At 42.5% G+C, this 17,918-nt stretch overlaps 1 protein-coding gene across 7 annotated transcripts in view; it reads right to left on the bottom strand.

Moving 5' to 3' along the window:
- LOC121971338 overlaps positions 1-17,918 on the bottom strand; it is a 31,807-nt gene that overhangs the window by 12,491 nt on the left and 1,398 nt on the right. The gene's annotated exons all lie outside the window — the stretch shown is intronic.

Genomic DNA, 17,918 nt, shown 5'->3' with positions numbered 1-17,918 from the left:
GGGGCCTTTGTCAACGAGCGCAGGGCTCGGATAATACATGCCCGACCGATCGGCGCGGGGTCTTCGTCAACGAGCTCAGAGCTCGGATAATATACACCCGGTCGCTGGGCGTGGGAGTCCTCGCTCGGGAAACTATGATAAATTCTAGACTGAAATATAATATAACTGAAAAACTGACCGAGGTCATGAGGATGACAGACTATTCCGGCGTCGTCCATCTTCACGTTCCAGACCAGGTATGTTCCCATAGACGGCGCCAATTTGATCCTGTCGGGAAGCTGAGAAGACGGACCTGTCGGCGTGTCGTGTCTGGAATGTTGACCGCATCCCCGTGACCCGGATGGTGAGCTGTCTTCTGCATTGATCAGGCTGTCAAAAGTCCTCTGGTCAACAACACCTGCAGCCAGCGATCGGGTTGCCCCGGTCCCTGGTACCTTGATGCTCAAGGTGGGTCCTGTGAACATTTGAGCAGCCAGATAATAATAGAGAAATAAATGCACGAATAAGGAGTACGAGTATGGGAACGTACCCTGGCCCCGGGGGGCGCCCTTGGATGGATGGGTGAGTTGATCATGCTGCTAATCGAATCGTCGCAACCTTGACGAGTGGATGGGTGTGAACTAGCTGAGGAACCGGATCTGGAGATGATAGCATGGAATTTGGTGCAGCCTGGATCCGGAAAGCGACATGTAGGCCGGGACATGACAACGGCTTGCAAGCCGATACGCGGCACGCAGGTCGGATAGTACATATAACTCACAAGCATAATAATGGTGCGAAGAATGAAATACCACGGCTCAATGGCCGGAACCACATTGGCTCGCAGGCCGAACATCATCTTAGCCCGAAGGGCGGAATAAACAAACCTGAGCTCGCCAGATGACGGCTGTCTAGAGAGTGACAGAGGCTACTAAGGGCGGCAGCGGCGGCACCCACAGCCGTTTGAGGCGGTAGTGGTGGTAGGAGACGCCGCTGGCCGCTGGGGGCGTCGGCGGTGACATCCGTGGCCACCGGAGGCGGCATGGGGTGGCGGCGATGGCCGCCAAAGGCAGTGGCAACGACTGGTGGCTGCTGGAGGCGGCAGCGGTTACGCCCACTGGAGACGGCGACTCCCTTGTGGCGTCAGCGTCGACGAAGGGCTAGCATGGTCGGCGACGAAGGCGACACAAGTGGCGTCCTCCTCTACTAGACACGCTCATTTGCTCATCGTCGTTGCCGTGTGTCCGGATAAGAAGGAAGAAGAGGGATGGCGAGAGGGGCCGGAGGCCGGCGACGCGAGGAGGACGAGAGGAGAGGCGGTGGTGGCTGACGATGGCGTCGGCGAACAGCATGAGATGAAGAGGAAGAAGACCTTCTTTGGCGGCGGAGACTGATGTCGGCGGCAGAAAAGCCAGAGCACCTCCTCTTTCGAAGACGAACAGTGGCCCTTTAATTCATCAAACCCTCACATGTGTAATGACGGAAATTCCCCTATCCTTTCTCCTATTTCCTTTTGAGCCCCTCAACATATTCATATCAATTATAAATATCAAATTCTTATAAAATTTAAATCGACTAATGATCCTTCCTTATTGCTTTACTCCATTTCAAGGAACATCTTTCTGCTCATACGATATTCCAATCTCTAAGAATATCTATTACTCTATTGAATTCTCCAAGAAACATATTTTGAACGTACAGGCGGATTAAATGGGAGCAAGTAGGACAGACAGAGTAACAAATAGGAATTACAATGATCCATCTACGTTTCCACTCCACCAACAAAACAAATGAATGCATATTCCTTATTTTATCGCCTATCAATTTTAAGGAATAACTATTCTATCCTTACCAATGCCATAATGTGAATCAAATGTCATGTCGAAGAGTTTTTCTCCTTCCTTTTTTGTTATCATCACTATGTAGTGAAAATATAATGGGGACATATAATAAATCAAATTGAGAGAAGACGCCTTTAGTTATGTAAAAAATATGCAATAAAATAAAGGAAAGGCTCGATTATCTACAAGTGTAATGGAACTTCAGCTAAAAAGTTAAAGAGCAAAAATTCAAGCAGAGGTGTGCCTTCCATAAGCCGTAAAGTAGGCATAAAGTAGGCTGGTCAAACAAGATTAGGCAAGAGATTAAATAGAGGTACCGTAATGGAATCAAATTGTTAATTTTAGCAAGTATAATTAAGGAAATTGTCTTTTTCAAATCATAAGGGGATTAGATAAAGACAATATCTACTAGATATTTTCTAAATAAAAGGAATTTAGAAATAGAGTATACACTATCCATAGTTGTAAAAAGTGATCGCTTTGCTCGTTTAAGTGCGAGGCGCAGCGAGACGCAGGCGTCACGCTTCTGCGAAGTCGAAAGCGCAAGCCTTCCAAGAAGCATGCGCTTCGCTGCACGTCGCGGCGCTTCGCGCATAAGCGAAGCTTTCGTTACTTTTCTTTTTCGATTTTTTTTTGTTTTTTTATAAGTTTAAATCCCTAAACCTCATTAATGTTCATCTGCTTCAAATTGCCGCGGCCTCTTCATCTTCCTCACGTCGCGATCGCCTCTTCCAGTTAAGTGCTTCGTCTCTTCATTCTATACCTGTGAATTTCTGTGAATTTTTCCAATGTCTTCAGAGAAGTCCTACTGTCGCATAGTCACGAGACGCTTCTCCGTCGTCCGACGACGCTTCCGGTGCCATCGGAGGCGTCCGGCGAAGCTTCCAGCACTGCAGGACGCGCCACGGGACGATTTCAGCGGCACTAGCGATAGCGCCCTGCGATGCCTCAGGCGGCGCCGGAAGCATCGCCGGACTCCTCCGGCGACACTGCCGACATCACCAGACACCTCCGACGGCGCCGACAGCGTCCTGCGATGCTTCTGGTGCCGCCACAACGTCACGGTCGCGCCTAAGCCCTGTAGCAACATTTTTTTTAGCATTTAATTAAATTAAAAAACTCCTCACTTAAATGGGGTATTTCGAATAGATTTATAAAGCCTAATTAAATTATCCCAATAAAATATATAAAATTATATTTATATTAAAAAAATATAATAATTTTTATTACTTAATACAAATCAGATTTAAAAATTATAAAAAACATATTTAAAATAAAAAATCTAATAAAGTTTATTAATTAATATAAATCAGATTTAAAATTTATAAAAAATATATTTAAAATATAAAAAAAACTAATTAATTTATATAAATCAGATTTAAATATATAAAAAATATATTTAAAAATTTTAAAAAATTATTAATTGAAATAAACCAGTAAATCAGTTTTAAAATTTAAATATATAAAAAAATATTTAAAAAATTTAAAATATAAAAATTTGATAGATTTTACTAATTAGATTTAAATATATAAAAAATATATTTTAAATATAAAAATCTAATTAATTTATATAAATCAGATTTAAATATATACAAAATTTATTTAAAATAAAAAATTATTAACTCAAATAAATCAGTAAATCAGATTTAAAATTTAAATACATAAAAAGTATATTTAAAATATGTTCTTGCCAAGCGTCCGATCAGTCCGTCGACCTGCTTGGACTTCGTGCCAGATATCCGGTCAGCCCGTCGACCTGTCTGGACTTCGTCTGCACACTCGGTCAGAGTGTTAGATCACAACAAACCTAACTTAACCCGATTTGTCATTCATCAAAACCTGAGTTAGACCGTTAGTGCTAACCGGACCAACAGATACCCGAGCAGTAGGGTGTGGGGCTGCATCATGAGTAGAATGCAGGCAACAGGTTTTATTCTGTTAATCAGGAGTACATTTTTTAAGGGTTTATATTGCTGCCAGATCCAGAAGCTTGATCTTTTCTAGCCAGATGAGCCTGAGCTCTAGTTAGATCCTCCTTCATAAGATTGATGTCGCGCTTCAATTGCCCAATAGTCTCGTCTTTGATCCGTCCTTCCTCTTTCAGGAGAGCCACCTCATCCTCATGTTTCATCTTCAAGTAAATAATATAGTGAACTTGGCTCTGGAAGTCCGATTGAGCTTTCAGCTTGAGAGCAACTTCGGCCCGGGTTCTGGACTTGGCGGCCAGCCAGAGACTTTCCATTTCATGAGTAAGGGACGCTTGAAGATCTCGGCTCGAAGTCATCTCCAGCAAGATTTCCTCTTTTTGAGCCAGTAACTCCGTCAGAACGGCAATTTGCTGAAGCGAGACTTCCTCTTTCTAGGCCAATAACTCCATCAGATGGTTAATTTGCTGAAGCAAAGAAGCAAATTCGCTAGGTTCTGTGGTAGGTTCCATGAAGACCAGATACTTTATTAACAAGAGGATAGCATGAAACATCAGATGCTCGGACCTTTTATAAGGAAGAAGAAGGTGAAGGGATTTCCTCCGAATTTGAATTGATGCTTGCAGAACCGTGTTACATTTATAGGAAAAGAGTACGCTCGGAAATTGAGGAGTCAACATATGCATAGAATGAGCCCCTTTATCTTCTAGGACGGCGAGAAATTCGACAGAAGATAGACGGAAGATAGGTCGGCAGAGGATGCGAGACCCAGATCAGGTAACAAAGGGACTGGGGTCTAGTCAGTCGGACTAGAGTCTCCTTCGACTAGACTTGAGGGGGAGGCTTGTGATACGGCGCATGTTCGTGGGGTCAGTAAGATGACGTGATTAGGAGTCAAGACCACAGGATGGTCAGAAGTCAAGCCTCCGTGATTGGTCAGAAGTCAAGCTTACGTGGAGGTCAGAAGTCAGGCTTACGTGGAGGTCAGAAGTCCAACCTCTGTGGCTGGTCAGAAGTCAAGCTTACGTGGCCAGGGTCAAAGTCTTAGCTGATGGGGCGGTCAAAGGATAAGAATATAAGTCGGACAAGTGCCAGCCCTGATAGCGGTCAAGGACCAGGCCCACGGGCCAGGTACAGCTGAGGACTGAGCCCACAAGCCAGGTAAAGGTAAAGGAAAGAAGGCCCCTGGCGTAGAACAAACTGGGCGTACAAGTCGGAACGTACAGACCATGGATAATAGCGGATAGATGCAGGTCGGGATACAGATCTGGCGTACAGGTCGGAACGTACAAGCCATGGATAATAGTGGACAGATGCAGATCGGGATACAGACCTGTCGTACAGGTCGGAACGTACAGGCCATGGATAATAGCAGACAGATGCAGGTCGGGATACAGACCTGGCGTGCAGGTCGGGACGTACAGGCGATGGATAATAGAGGACAGATGCAGGTCGGGATACAGATTTGGCGTACAGGTCGGAACGTATAGGCCATGGATAATAGTGGATTGATGTAGGTCGGGATACAGACCTGTCGTACAAGTCGGAACGTACATGCCATGGATAATAGCGGACAGATGTAGGTCGGGATACAGACCTGGCGTACAGGTCGGAACGTACAAGACATGGATAATAGCGGATAGATGCAGGTTGGGATACAGACCTGGCGTACAGGTCGGAACGTACAGGCCATGGATAATAGCAGATAAAAGTAGGTCGGGATACAGACCTGGTGTACAGGTCGGACCATACAGGACATGGATAATAGCGGACAGATGCAGGTCGGGATACAGACCTGACATACAGGTCGGAATGTACAGGCCATGGATAATAGTGGACAGAAGCAAGTAGGGATACATGCCTGGCGTGCAGGTCCGAACGTACAGGCCATGGATAACAGTGGACAGATGCAGGTCGGGATACGGACCTGAGCATGCAGGTCGGAATGGACAAGCCATGGATAATAAGTAGGAGCAGGTCGGGAACCAGATCGAGCGTACACAGGTCGGAACGCACAAGCCATGGAGAATAGCGGACAGAAGCAGGTCAGGATACAGATCTAGGCGTGCAGGTCGGAATGTACAAACCATGGATAACAGCATACAGAGACAGGTTGTAATACAGACCGTGGAGTATAAACCTAGCGTCCAAGCATTACAGGACAAACAGGTCAGGGAATCGCAACTGCCTGTCAGAGAATGCCAGAGAATAATCAGTGTGTCAGGGAATATGCGAACAGTTGGGGCTTATTACCCCTTTTGATTCCATTGCCAGCCTATAAGAAGGTGCCACGTGTCATTCACCGCCAGACAAAGTCTGACAGCCAACATTCCCTGACACCCGTTAGACCCAGAAACTTCCGTTGCAGTATAAAAAGGGATGCTTTGTCCCTTATGCAGGTACGTTCACTCATAATTTCTCACTAGTCTTTGCTTTTCGTCCTTTCTCTGTGTTTTATGGGGAAAAAGTACTTGACTTGAGTGCCGGAGGGCCTGACCCGGAGACTTTTTCCCTGGTTTCTGGTCTTTAACGACTTGTGGGCTCGTCTGAGTGTGCGCAAAGTCGCAGTATCATCGTCCTCGTCACCTTCCTTCGTCAGCCACACGTGCGAACCTTTCCAGGGGGTGCCAGGTAGATCAGACGTCTCGAAGACTTTCCGTCAACTTCTAGTACATCGAGGCCTGCCTTCATCCGACTCAGCTTCCGGACGGGATCAAACATGTTGTATCTAAGGATATGGATTTATAGAAATTCTATATTCTTAAATTTGAAATAATTATTTTTGAGTGTTTATTGGCTTAAATTGCAAATATTTTAATTTTGAGATATTTTTTAAGAGATTATCGTGCTTTAATTTTGAGTTTAATGGATCCAGTTTTTTCATTAAAAACTATCCATTTACATTAGAACATATTTAAATTTGGTCGTTTAACTAAGGTTTGCAAATTAACAGATAGAATCAACCATTGACTGAATTTTTAAAATCGAAAAAATCGGATGGATTAATTAATCAAATTAATTGAAATTTTAAAACTAAATTAATTAAATTTAAATTTTATTTAATTAATTATATTTTTTAATAAAAAATAATTAAATTAATATTTTTGTTATTCGGTTTAATAGAATTATAAATTTTAAAATTATAATCAAATCGAATGAATTAAAAATCAAATATAATTTTTTTTAAAAAAAAAGAAAACCGAATTAATCAAACCATTAATAATTTGATTTTATTAAATTTTTACTCTATAATGGACAACACTCTATCACTTTAAATTAATTAAAAAATAATCCAAAATTTAAAATACAAAAAATAATCCGAAATTTAAATTATCACTTTCATAAAAAATAATCCGAAATTTAAAAAGATATTTTTTATTTGAAAGTTTATCCAAATTTGTTTATTTAAAATTATAATTGAATTATATTTTTAATATGTTTATTTAAAATTATTTAAAAAGATATTTTAAAATTTTGTCACTTGCAATTATAATTGAATTATATTTTTAATATGTTTTTACTAAATTTATTTATTTTTTCAGGTCGTCTTTTGGAAAATCGATTTCCACACTTATACCGGACTCCTGTACTCCTTGTGCAGCTCATTGTTTAGATTTGTTGCTCGAGGATATATCCAAAATTCCTCATCTCAGAAAATTGCATGAACGAGCGTTGATGGTTAATGGTTATATTTACAATAGACTACAAGTATTGAGCATGATGAAAGAGTTTACTGGACAGAGAGATATGGTAAGAACCGCAAAGACATGTTTCGCAATCGCTTTTTTTACTTTAAAGCGGTTTCATGTACAACAAACAAATCTGAGAAAAATGTTTACATCTGAAAAGTGGGCAAATAGTTGATTTTCTAAGGAGGCTACAGGAAAATGTGTAGCAGCAATGATATTGATGTCTTCTTTTTGGAAAAATATGATTTTTGCATTAAAGGTTGGTGGCTATTGGTGAAAGTATTACGACTAGTAGACAATGAAAAAATGTCTCCTATGGCTTATATTTATGAGTCAATGAACAGAGCCAAAGAAACTATCGCTGCGTCATTTAACAATAATGAAGAGAAATATCGTAGCATTTTTGAATTCATTGACAAAAGATGAAACATTCAACTCCATTGACCTTTGCACGCAGCTGGATATTTCTTGAATCCAGAGTGTTTTTACTCAAACCTTGACATAGAAAATGATACAGAAATGATGGAGGGTTTGCACAAGTGAATATTTAGATTGGTGAGAGGTGAGGATTTACAAGATAAGATCACGAATCAATTGGAAAAATACAAGAAAGCAGAAGGACTTTTTGATTTGCCAATGGCTATCCGACAAAGAACTTTAAAATCACCAGGTAAATTTATAAATAATATATTGTGCAATATCAATATTGGATGATTATAAAGTTAATCTTATAATTTATATGTTTTTGTTTTTCAAGCGCATTGGTGGTCTTCTTATGGTGCATCAACGCTTGAATTAAAAACATTTGCAATGAAAATTTTAAACCTCACATGCTCTTCTTTAGGCTGTGAACGTAATTGGAGTGTTTTTGAACATGTAAGTTGGATTTTTTTAATACATATTAAAATTTTTATTATGAACTTAACCTTTTACTTTTTAATTTTTTTTTGTAGATACATTCTAAGAAAAGAAATAGGTTGTCTTAACAACGATTGAATGATTTGGTATATATTGTTGAATAGAAGTGAATGGAGAAGAAGTGGAAGAGGAAAGAGACTTCATTGTGAATAGGACTTTAGTTCACATTGGGAGTTTCATGGCATGATGGTTGGTTTATATTAATTCACATGCAGGATGTGAACAAATACATGGGGAGAGACTCTTTCTCACGCGTGGGTGTGCAGGGGTGCAAATCCAGGGCCCGGATTGCACTGAACCATGTTGACTCGCGTGCGGGCACGACCTGCGCACGTCGAATGCCAGACCAGTCGAGGGAAAATTTGGCCAAGGGGAACAACCAACATTTTGCCAGGTAAACCTTTTTGTTGTTGTGTAACTGATGCATCAAAACAGTCGAGCGATAATGAGTGAAACAGTGGGTGTTTCACTGCTCGACAAAGTAATGCTCATTAATCAACCATTAACGCTACCGTTGATCTAAGCTCCTATATAAGAAGTGTTAGGGTCGAAAAGTAGCTAGAGGGGGGTGAATAGCTCGTCGCGATCTCGTGCTCGTCGTTGCTTGCTTCTTGTGATGATGTGCAGCGGAAAATACAAGAACCAAACACAAACAACGCTAACTCTAGGGATTTACTTGGTATCCACCTCAAGAAGAGGTGACTAGCCCAAGGATCCACACACTCACGCACCCTCCACTATGAAAACATTCCTTTACGGTAACTACCGAAGGTGGAGAAGCCTTACAAGCTCACAATACAACAAGAATATAAAGAGAAGCAAATACAAGGGAAATCTTACAAGATTTTTACAATAAATCCTAACCCTAGCTTCTTCCTCTTGTTGTAACTCGCCTCTTGACTTGGACGTGCCTCCAAGAACCTTCAAGAACTGGCGGTGCAAGCTTGGGAGAAGTTTTTGTGGAGTCGCTGGATCGCTCGTGGAGAAGAATGGAAGAGATCAGAGTTGAATAGTGCAAGTCTTAGCGAAGGAAGAGCTCGACAACGGTTATATCCTGTGCCAACTGTCGGATCCCAATCGATTGGATTGCTCTCAATCGATTGAGGAGGCTTTGGATCGATCGGCTGATCGATCCAGAGTGCCTCTGTGTTCTCTGGGAATTGCCTGGATCAATCGGTTGATCGATCCAGGGCTTATCGCGCGAAATCGCAGCTCCCAATCGATCAGCCGATCGATTGGAGGCTCCCAATCGATCGGTCGATCGATTGGGAGGCATTCTGTGCGATCGGCGATTCTCCCCAATCGATCGCTTGATCGATTGGGAGAAGCCTTTGTCGCAACACCCATTCAATCGATCAACCGATCGATTGAACGTGATTCAATCGATCGGTTGATCGTTTGAATCACCTTGACTTGCTCTAATCAAGTCCCCAAGTGCCTAAATCCAGCATCCGGTCAACCATGACCTGTTGGCACATCGTGCCTAGCATTCGGTCACCCTTGACCTGCTAGGACTCCCTCACCAAGTGTCCAGTCAATCCCTTTGACCCACTTGGACTTTTTCTCCTCATGCCAAGTGTTTGGCCCTTCATGATCCACTTGGACTTCCACCAGATGTCTGGTCAACCTTGACCCATCTGGATTTCCTCACGCCAAGTGTCCGGTCAATCTCTTTAATCTACTTGGACTTCCCAACTGCCTGACTTCACTCACCAGGACTTCCAACTTCCTAGCTTCATTCACTAGGTCTTTCACCTGGCTTCACTCACCAGGATTTCCCATACTACCTAGGTTTACTCACTAGGTCTTTCACCTGGCTTCACTCATCAGGATTTCCCATACTGCCTAGCTTCACTCACTAGGTCTTTCACATGGCTTCACTCACCAGGATTTTCCAACTGCCTGGCTTCACTCACCAGGACTTTCACCTGACTTCACTCACCAGGATTTTCTTCTCTGCCTAACCTCCCAGCTAGGACTGTCACATGGCTTCACTCACCAGGATTTTCCAGTCAAGTATCCAGTCAACATTGACCTACTTGACTCTCTTTCACAATCTCCTCACATGAACAATTGCACATGCAATCTCCATGTATTGTCAAACATCAAGACTCGAGCTTGACCCAATTCAAGCTCAGTCAACCAGGTCAACCTTGACCTAGGGAATATTGCACCAACAAGAAGGCTACGATCACAGGCAGAAAACACATAGCAACACCAGCTTCTCTCCACCTTTGTTCCCTCATTCTCTATCGTGCAACTCCTGCTCGGCAGAGTGTCCGAGATAACATTCGGGTGCTTCTCAGTTCGCCTTGACCACTAGTGCTTGGTGGAATCACGGTCAACCGTTGTATCCTGGGAAACAGACGACCCGAGTAAACCTCGAACCACTGCCTGAGGTGGGGTGAATCTGTTTCAAGAAAACTGCGTTAGTCGTAGGCCTCGATCAGTTTTCCCGGTCGGTCTCTTCATCCGCCCAGTCGCTCTCTTCATCCGCCCGGTCTGCCTGCTTCGCTCGGTCGGCATGTCTGCTCGCCCAATCGGCCAGTCTGTTCGCCCGACCTGTCTGCTCGCTCGGCTTACCTTTTGCTAGACCTGTTTACCTCTTGCCAGGCTTGTCTACTCGCTCGGTCTGCCTTTCGCTAGACCTGTTTGCCTCTCGCCAGACATGTCTATTCGTCCGGTCTGCCTTTCGCCAGACCTGTTTGTCCGCCCAGTCTGCCTCTCATAGACCTGCCTACTCGCCCGGTCTGCCTTTCGCCAGACCTATATGTCCGCCCAGTCTACCTCTCGCTTAGCCAGTCTGCTTCGCCCTACCTGTCTGTCTATCCACCCGACACCATATCGCCCGGCCTACCTCTCACTAGGCCTGTCTGCCCGCTCGATCAACCTTTCTGCCTAGTCGGCATTTCTGCTCTGCTGCGCCCGCTCATGCTGCTCAGCCGATCAGCCCGTTCTATCAACACTATGTAGACTGCCTTCATCACCTGACAGAAACCAGCCTCTGCTGACAGCCTGAGATCATCCGCTCAGGTCATTTCTATTCTAAGTTGAATTTAAATTATGTGTAATTTTAAATTCAGCTAAGTCCCCAAAATCTCCGACAACAGATTGTTTTCTCCAACAATCTTAAAACAGATTCGATTATGTTGAGATGACTACAGAATGAAATGTTGAGGTGCAACAGACTCAACACGTGCAAGCCCCCTCCGCCCCGATTGGAATTGTGTCTAGGGCTGTAAACAAGCAAAGCCGAGCTTTAGGGTGTTCAAGCTTGTTTGATAAGATAACCGAGCCGAGCCGAGCCGAGCTTGAAATGAACCGAGCTTTTGAAATGAGTGTTCAAGCTTGACTTGATTTATTTTTTATGAGCTTGAGCTTGTTTGAAGCTTGACTTAAAATAAATATTAATATAAAAAAATTGAAAGAAAAAGAAACAAATCTATACAAAAAAAACAACTCCAATGAAAAAAGTTTTTTTGATTGGATGGGAATGAATCGAAAAAGGGAAAGAGTTTTTTGTAAAAAAAAAAAAATCAAATCTGAAACTTTGGTTCTTCCCGGAATTAAGATTTCCTTTTGATACATATAAGGCATATAAGATTAAACCGTGGATCATCCCAATCAAATTACTTCTTTCCAATCAGAATTTAGATGAAAAAAAAAAAAATAGTCAGAGCTTGATTCGTTTAGATGTTATCAAGCTCTTAATTCAAGCTTGTCTTAAGCTTGGTTCGAGCTTGGCTTGAGCTTGGTTTGAGCATGGTTTGAGCTTGGCTTAAGCTTGGTTTGAGCTTGATTCGTTTAGATGTTATCAAGCTCTCAATTCAAGGTTGTTTGATTGTTTGAAACTTTTAATTGTTTGATTAGTTATTAAGATTGATAATTTAAATTTATTTATTTAATTTTATTGTTTATTTAGCATATTTAAAAGAGTTTTATTAATAAATATGGTTCGTGAACATTGTTCACGAACGTTAACGAGCTGAACACATATGTGTTCAAGCTTGTTTGTTTAGCTTAATGAGCTGTTCAAACTTCTTTGTTTAATTAATCTTATGTATATTAAACGAACATAAACAAACTCTTACCAAGCCGAACACCAAGCTTGTTCACGAACGCTTGGTTCATTTATAGCCCTAACTGTGTCAATCAAACACGGGGAAAAGCTAGAGACGTTCAATGGAGTGAACTTCAAGATGTGGCAGCAGAAGATACACTTCTACCTGACCATGCTAAACCTGGCTCGGTTCTTGACCGAGGACCCTCCCAAGTGTGCTGAGGATGCTGATGCGCAGACCATCAGTGCAGTGGAGGCATGTACTCATTCTGAGTTCCTTTACCGAAACTACATCCTTAACTGCCTTGCCAACTCGCTGTATGCTGTATATAGCATGAAGAGAATGGCTAAGGAGTTGTGAGAGTCCTTGGACAATAAATACAAGATAGAGGATGCAGGGGCCAAGAAGTTCATCGTGGGCCGATTCCTGGACCACAAGATGGTTGACTCCAAGATAGTGATTAGTCAAGTCCAGGAGCTTCAGGTGATCTTGCACGAGATCCACTCAGAAAGGATGGTTCTGAGTGAAACCTTCTAGGTGGCTGCTATCATTGATAAACTGCCTCTCGGCTAGAAGGACTTCAAGAACTACTTGAAGCACAAGTGGAAGGAGATGAATGTGGATGAACTCATTGTTCGACTTCGCATCGAAGAAGACAACAAGAGTTCAGAGAGAAAACTATTCTCTCAGGCTACTGTGAAAGCCAACATGGTCGAGCACGATCAAAGCTCGAAACGGAAGAACCCTAAATCTTCCAAGATGGGACCAGAGGAGGCATCAACAAAAAGAAGTTCTCTAGGAAGTGCTTCAACTGTGACCGAGTGGGTCACAAATCTTCGGAGTGCAGGAAGTCGAAGAAGAAGCCAACCTGAACGAGGGACTAGAAATGAACGACCTCTGTGCAGTGGTCTCATAACTGAACCTGGTCGATTCAAACCCGCGACAATGGTGGATCGATACTGGAGCCACCAGACATGTGTGCTGCAATAAGGAGCTGCTCCACAACTTCGAAGAAATCAATGGAGACAAACTGTTTATGGGGAACTCAGCAACCTCGGACATCATAGGCCAAGGAAAGGTGGTGCTGAAGATGACATCGGGCAAGGACCTTACTATGAACAATGTATTGTATGTTCCCGAGATTCGGAAGAATCTAGTGTCCGAATCACTGCTAAACAAGCATGGCTTTCGCATTGATTCTGAATTGGGTAGAGTTGTATTGTCTAAGAATGGAGTGTTTGTAGGAAGGTGCTATGTATCTGATGGGCTGTTTAAGCTCAATGTAATGGCGATTAGGCCTAAGATAAATAAAACTGAAAGCTCTTCCACTTATATGTTGAGTCTTTGTGTTTGTGGCATGGTAGACTAGGACATGTTAACTACGATGTGTTGCGTAGATTAATAAACATGCAGAGCGTACCTACATTCCATCTTGACCCAAAACACAAGTGTGAGATTTGTGTTGAAGCGTAACTGACGCGGTCATCCTTTCAACATATTGAAAGAAGTAACGAACCACTTGACCTAATCTACACTGATGTGTGCGACCTAAAAGGTACGCCAACATGTGGTGGTAATAAATACTTCATCACCTTTGTAGATGATAACATAAAATATTGTTATATGTATCTTCTCAAAAGTAAAGATGAAGCTATAGAGAAATTTGATCTCTATAAGACTGAGGTTGAAAACTAGCTTAATAGAAAGATTAAGGTGGTTCGAAATGACCGAGGCGGTGAATATGTATCACCGTTTACTGAGTTGTGTGCTGAACATGAGATCAGACACGAAACAACAGCTCCTTATACTCCTCAGCAAAATGGAGTTGCTGAACGAAAGAATCGAACTCTAAAGGAAACGATGAATGCTCTTCTATTGAACTCAAGATTACCAGAGTCCATGTGGGGAGAAGCTGTGTTAATAGCTAATTACCTTTTAAATAAGGCGCCTCGGAAGAAAATAGATAAGAGCCCATATGAGTTGTGGAATGGAAGACAACCGTCCTACAAATATTTACAAATGTGGGGCTGTCTTGCCAAAGTGTTGGTGCCTGATCCAAAAAGGATTAAGATAGGACCAAAGACTGTTGATTGCATATTTATTGGATATGCACAAAATAGCACTGCGTATCAATTTTGTATGTATAAGTCACACGTATCGGAGATACACAAGAACTCGATAATCGAATCGAGAAATGTCTCTTTTTTCAAGCATGTGTTTTAATATAAGACTCGTAAGGATGCTAGCTCCTCAAAACGAGCATATGAAACATAAGATGAAGATGATGAAGAGGAACCTGTGGAGGTTGAGCCTAGACGGAGCAAAAGAGCTCGAGTAGAAAAATCCTATGGATCGGATTTTATCACTTTCATGTTGGAGAGTGAGCCTCGAAGTTACTCAAAAATTGTAGGCTCTTCTGATGGACCTCACTGGAGAGAGGCAATTGCATCTGAGATAAAATCTATCTTGCAAAATCACACTTGGAAACTTATGGATCTTCTTCCGGGAAGTAAATCACTAGGTTGTAAGTGGATTTTCAAGAAGAAAATGAAGTCAAATGGCATGATTGATAAGTATAAGGTCAGATTGGTAATCAAAGGATACGGACAACGAGAATGCCTCAATTACTTTGATACGTATTCTTCGATATCGAGAATAACTTCCATTAGAGTATTGTTGGCTATTGTCGCTCTATGAAATCTCCAAATACATCAAATAGATGTAAAGACTGCCTTTCTAAACGGAGATTTAGAAGAGGAAATCTACATGTAGCAACCTGAGGGATTTTCTATGTCAGGACAGAAAAACAAGGTATGTAGATTGGTGAAGTCATTATATGGCTTGAAACAAGCACCAAAGCTGTGACATAAAAAATTTGATAGTGGCATGAAGGAATGTGGATTCAAGATCAATGAATGTGATAAATGTTTCTACATGAAAGCCACAGAGAGTGATTATGTCATCTTGTGCCTCTATGTAGACGATATACTTATCATTGGAAGTAATGATAAGATAATAAAATCCACAAAAGGTATGTTGAGGTCAAGATTTGATATGAAAGACATTGGCCTAGCTGATATAATTCTAGGAATCAAAATTCTTAGAACAACAGAAGGACTTGTTCTTAGTCAGTTCCATTACGTGGACAAAATTCTTGAGAAATTCACCAAGGGTGATACTGCATTGGTAAGAACGTCGATAGATACGAGTCAACATCTATCGAAAAATCAAGGTGAAATTATCTCTCAGCTAGAGTACTCTCGAGTGATTGACAGTCTGATGTACCTGATGAGTTGTACACGACCAGACTTGACCTACGCAGTAAGTAAACTGAGTAGATACACGAGTAATCCCAGTGTTGAGCATTGAAAAGGGATAACAAGAGTACTGAGGTACTTAAGGTATACTCGTGAATATGGTTTGCACTATACGAGATATCCTGCTGTGATCGAAGGATACAACGATGTAAGTTGGATACCTGACATAAAAGACTCTAAGTCTACGAGTGGATATGTATTCACTCTAGGAGGTGCAGTCATTTCCTGGAAATCTTCTAAGCAAACCGTAATAATAAGATCCACGATGGAATCTGAGTTTGTAGCTCTTGACAAATATGGTGAAGAGGTTGAATGACTACGACAATTCTTAAAAGATATTTCACGATAGTCGAAATCTGTGCCGGCAATTTGCATACATTACGACAGTCAATAAGCGATTGGTCGGGCACAGAGCCATCTGTATAAGGGTAAATCTAGACATATACATCGTAGACATAATACTATTAGACAACTACTTTCAACGGGAGTTATCACTGTTGATTATGTGAGGTTAAAGGATAACCTAACGGATCCGCTAATTAAAGGGTTAAATTGAAAGTTAGTTGCAAACTCATCACAAGGAATGAGCTTGATGTCGTTGTCAGCGTTCAGTGCAGAGGACACCCAACCTATGCTGACTGAAGATCCCAAGAACTAGGTTCAAAGGGACAACTAATCTAAACTGACTAGTCACACTGTGGGGGATAGCCCAATGAAACAGTGACTAGACCAGGGTAAGCCAATGGACTTTTAATGATCAAGAAGAGTAGATGACAACTCTTGAGGAATCACCTATGTGAGAAAGAAGTGGGGCCACTTCAAAGAGAATTGGAGACACAATTCTTAGAGCTTCTCACAGAACCAGGCGTATTCATGCCCAAGAATGAACACACTCATGAGAAATGAGTTGTATCAGGGAGAGTCTTAGGTCAGATTTGTCACTGCTTACACAAACAGCAGTATAGTTCAAGGACATCGTGTCTACTATCAGTCAGTAAGAAACCAGATCTTCACAAGGGAAGGTTCAAAGGGTAAAACCTATCTATCATATACTTGACTCAACTGTTGAATGCTATCACATACCCTATCTCCATTCATGTGGGGGATTGTTGAATAGAAGTGAATGGAGAAGAGGTGAAAGAGGAAAGAAGTTCCATTGTGAATGAGACTTTAGTTCCACGTTGGGAGTTTCATAGCATGGTGGTTAGTTTATATTGATTCACATGCATTGAGGATGTGAACAAATGCATGGGGAGATGCTCTCTCTCACGCGTGGGTGTGCAGAGGGGTGCAAATCAAGGGCCCGGATTGCACTGAACCATGTTGGCACGCGTGCGAGCACGACCTGCACACGCTGAATGTCGGATCGATAGAGACAAAATTTGCCCAAGGGGAATAACCAATATTTTGCCACGTAAACCTTTTTGCTGCTATGTAACTGCATTAATGCAGAATCAAAATGGTCGAGCGATAATTAGTGAAACAGTGGGCGTTTCACTGCTCGGCAAAGTAATGATCATTAATCAACCATTAACGTTGTCGTTGATCTGAGCTCCTATATAAGAAGGTTGCGATCACAGGCAGAAAACACACAGCAACAAAAGCTTCTCTCCACCTTTGTTCCATCATTCTCTGTCGTGCAACTCCTGCTCGATAGAGTGCCGTGATAGCATTCGGGTGCCTCTCAGTTCGTCGTGACCACTAGTACTTGGTGGAATCACGGTCAACCATTGTATCCAGGGAACAGACGACCCGAGTAAACCTCGAAGCACTACCGGAAGTGGGGCGAATCTGTTTCAAGGAAACTGCGTTAGTCGTAGGCCTCGGTCAGTTTTCTCGGTCGACCTCTTGATCCGCCCGGTCGGTCTCTTCATCAGCCTAGTCTGCCTGCTTCGCCCAGTAGGCATGTCTGCTCACCCCATCGGCCAGTCTGTTCGCCCAACCTGTCTGCTCGCTCGGTCTGCCTTTTGCCAGACCTATCTGCCTCTTGCCAAACCTGTCTACTTGTCCGGTCTGCCTCTCGCCAGACCTGTCTACTCGCCCGGTCTGCTTTTTCGCCAGACCTGTTTGTCTGCCCAGTCTGCCTCACGCTCGCCCGGTCTGCTTTGCCCGGCCTGCCTGTCCAGACCTGTCTGCCTCTCACAGACCTGCCTACTTGCTCGGTCTGCCTTTCGCCAGACCTGTCTGT

Source organism: Zingiber officinale, chromosome 4A, assembly GCF_018446385.1.
Source record: "Zingiber officinale cultivar Zhangliang chromosome 4A, Zo_v1.1, whole genome shotgun sequence".
NCBI classification, from domain to species: Eukaryota; Viridiplantae; Streptophyta; class Magnoliopsida; order Zingiberales; family Zingiberaceae; genus Zingiber; species Zingiber officinale.
This window is presented reverse-complemented; position numbering and strand designations above follow the sequence as displayed.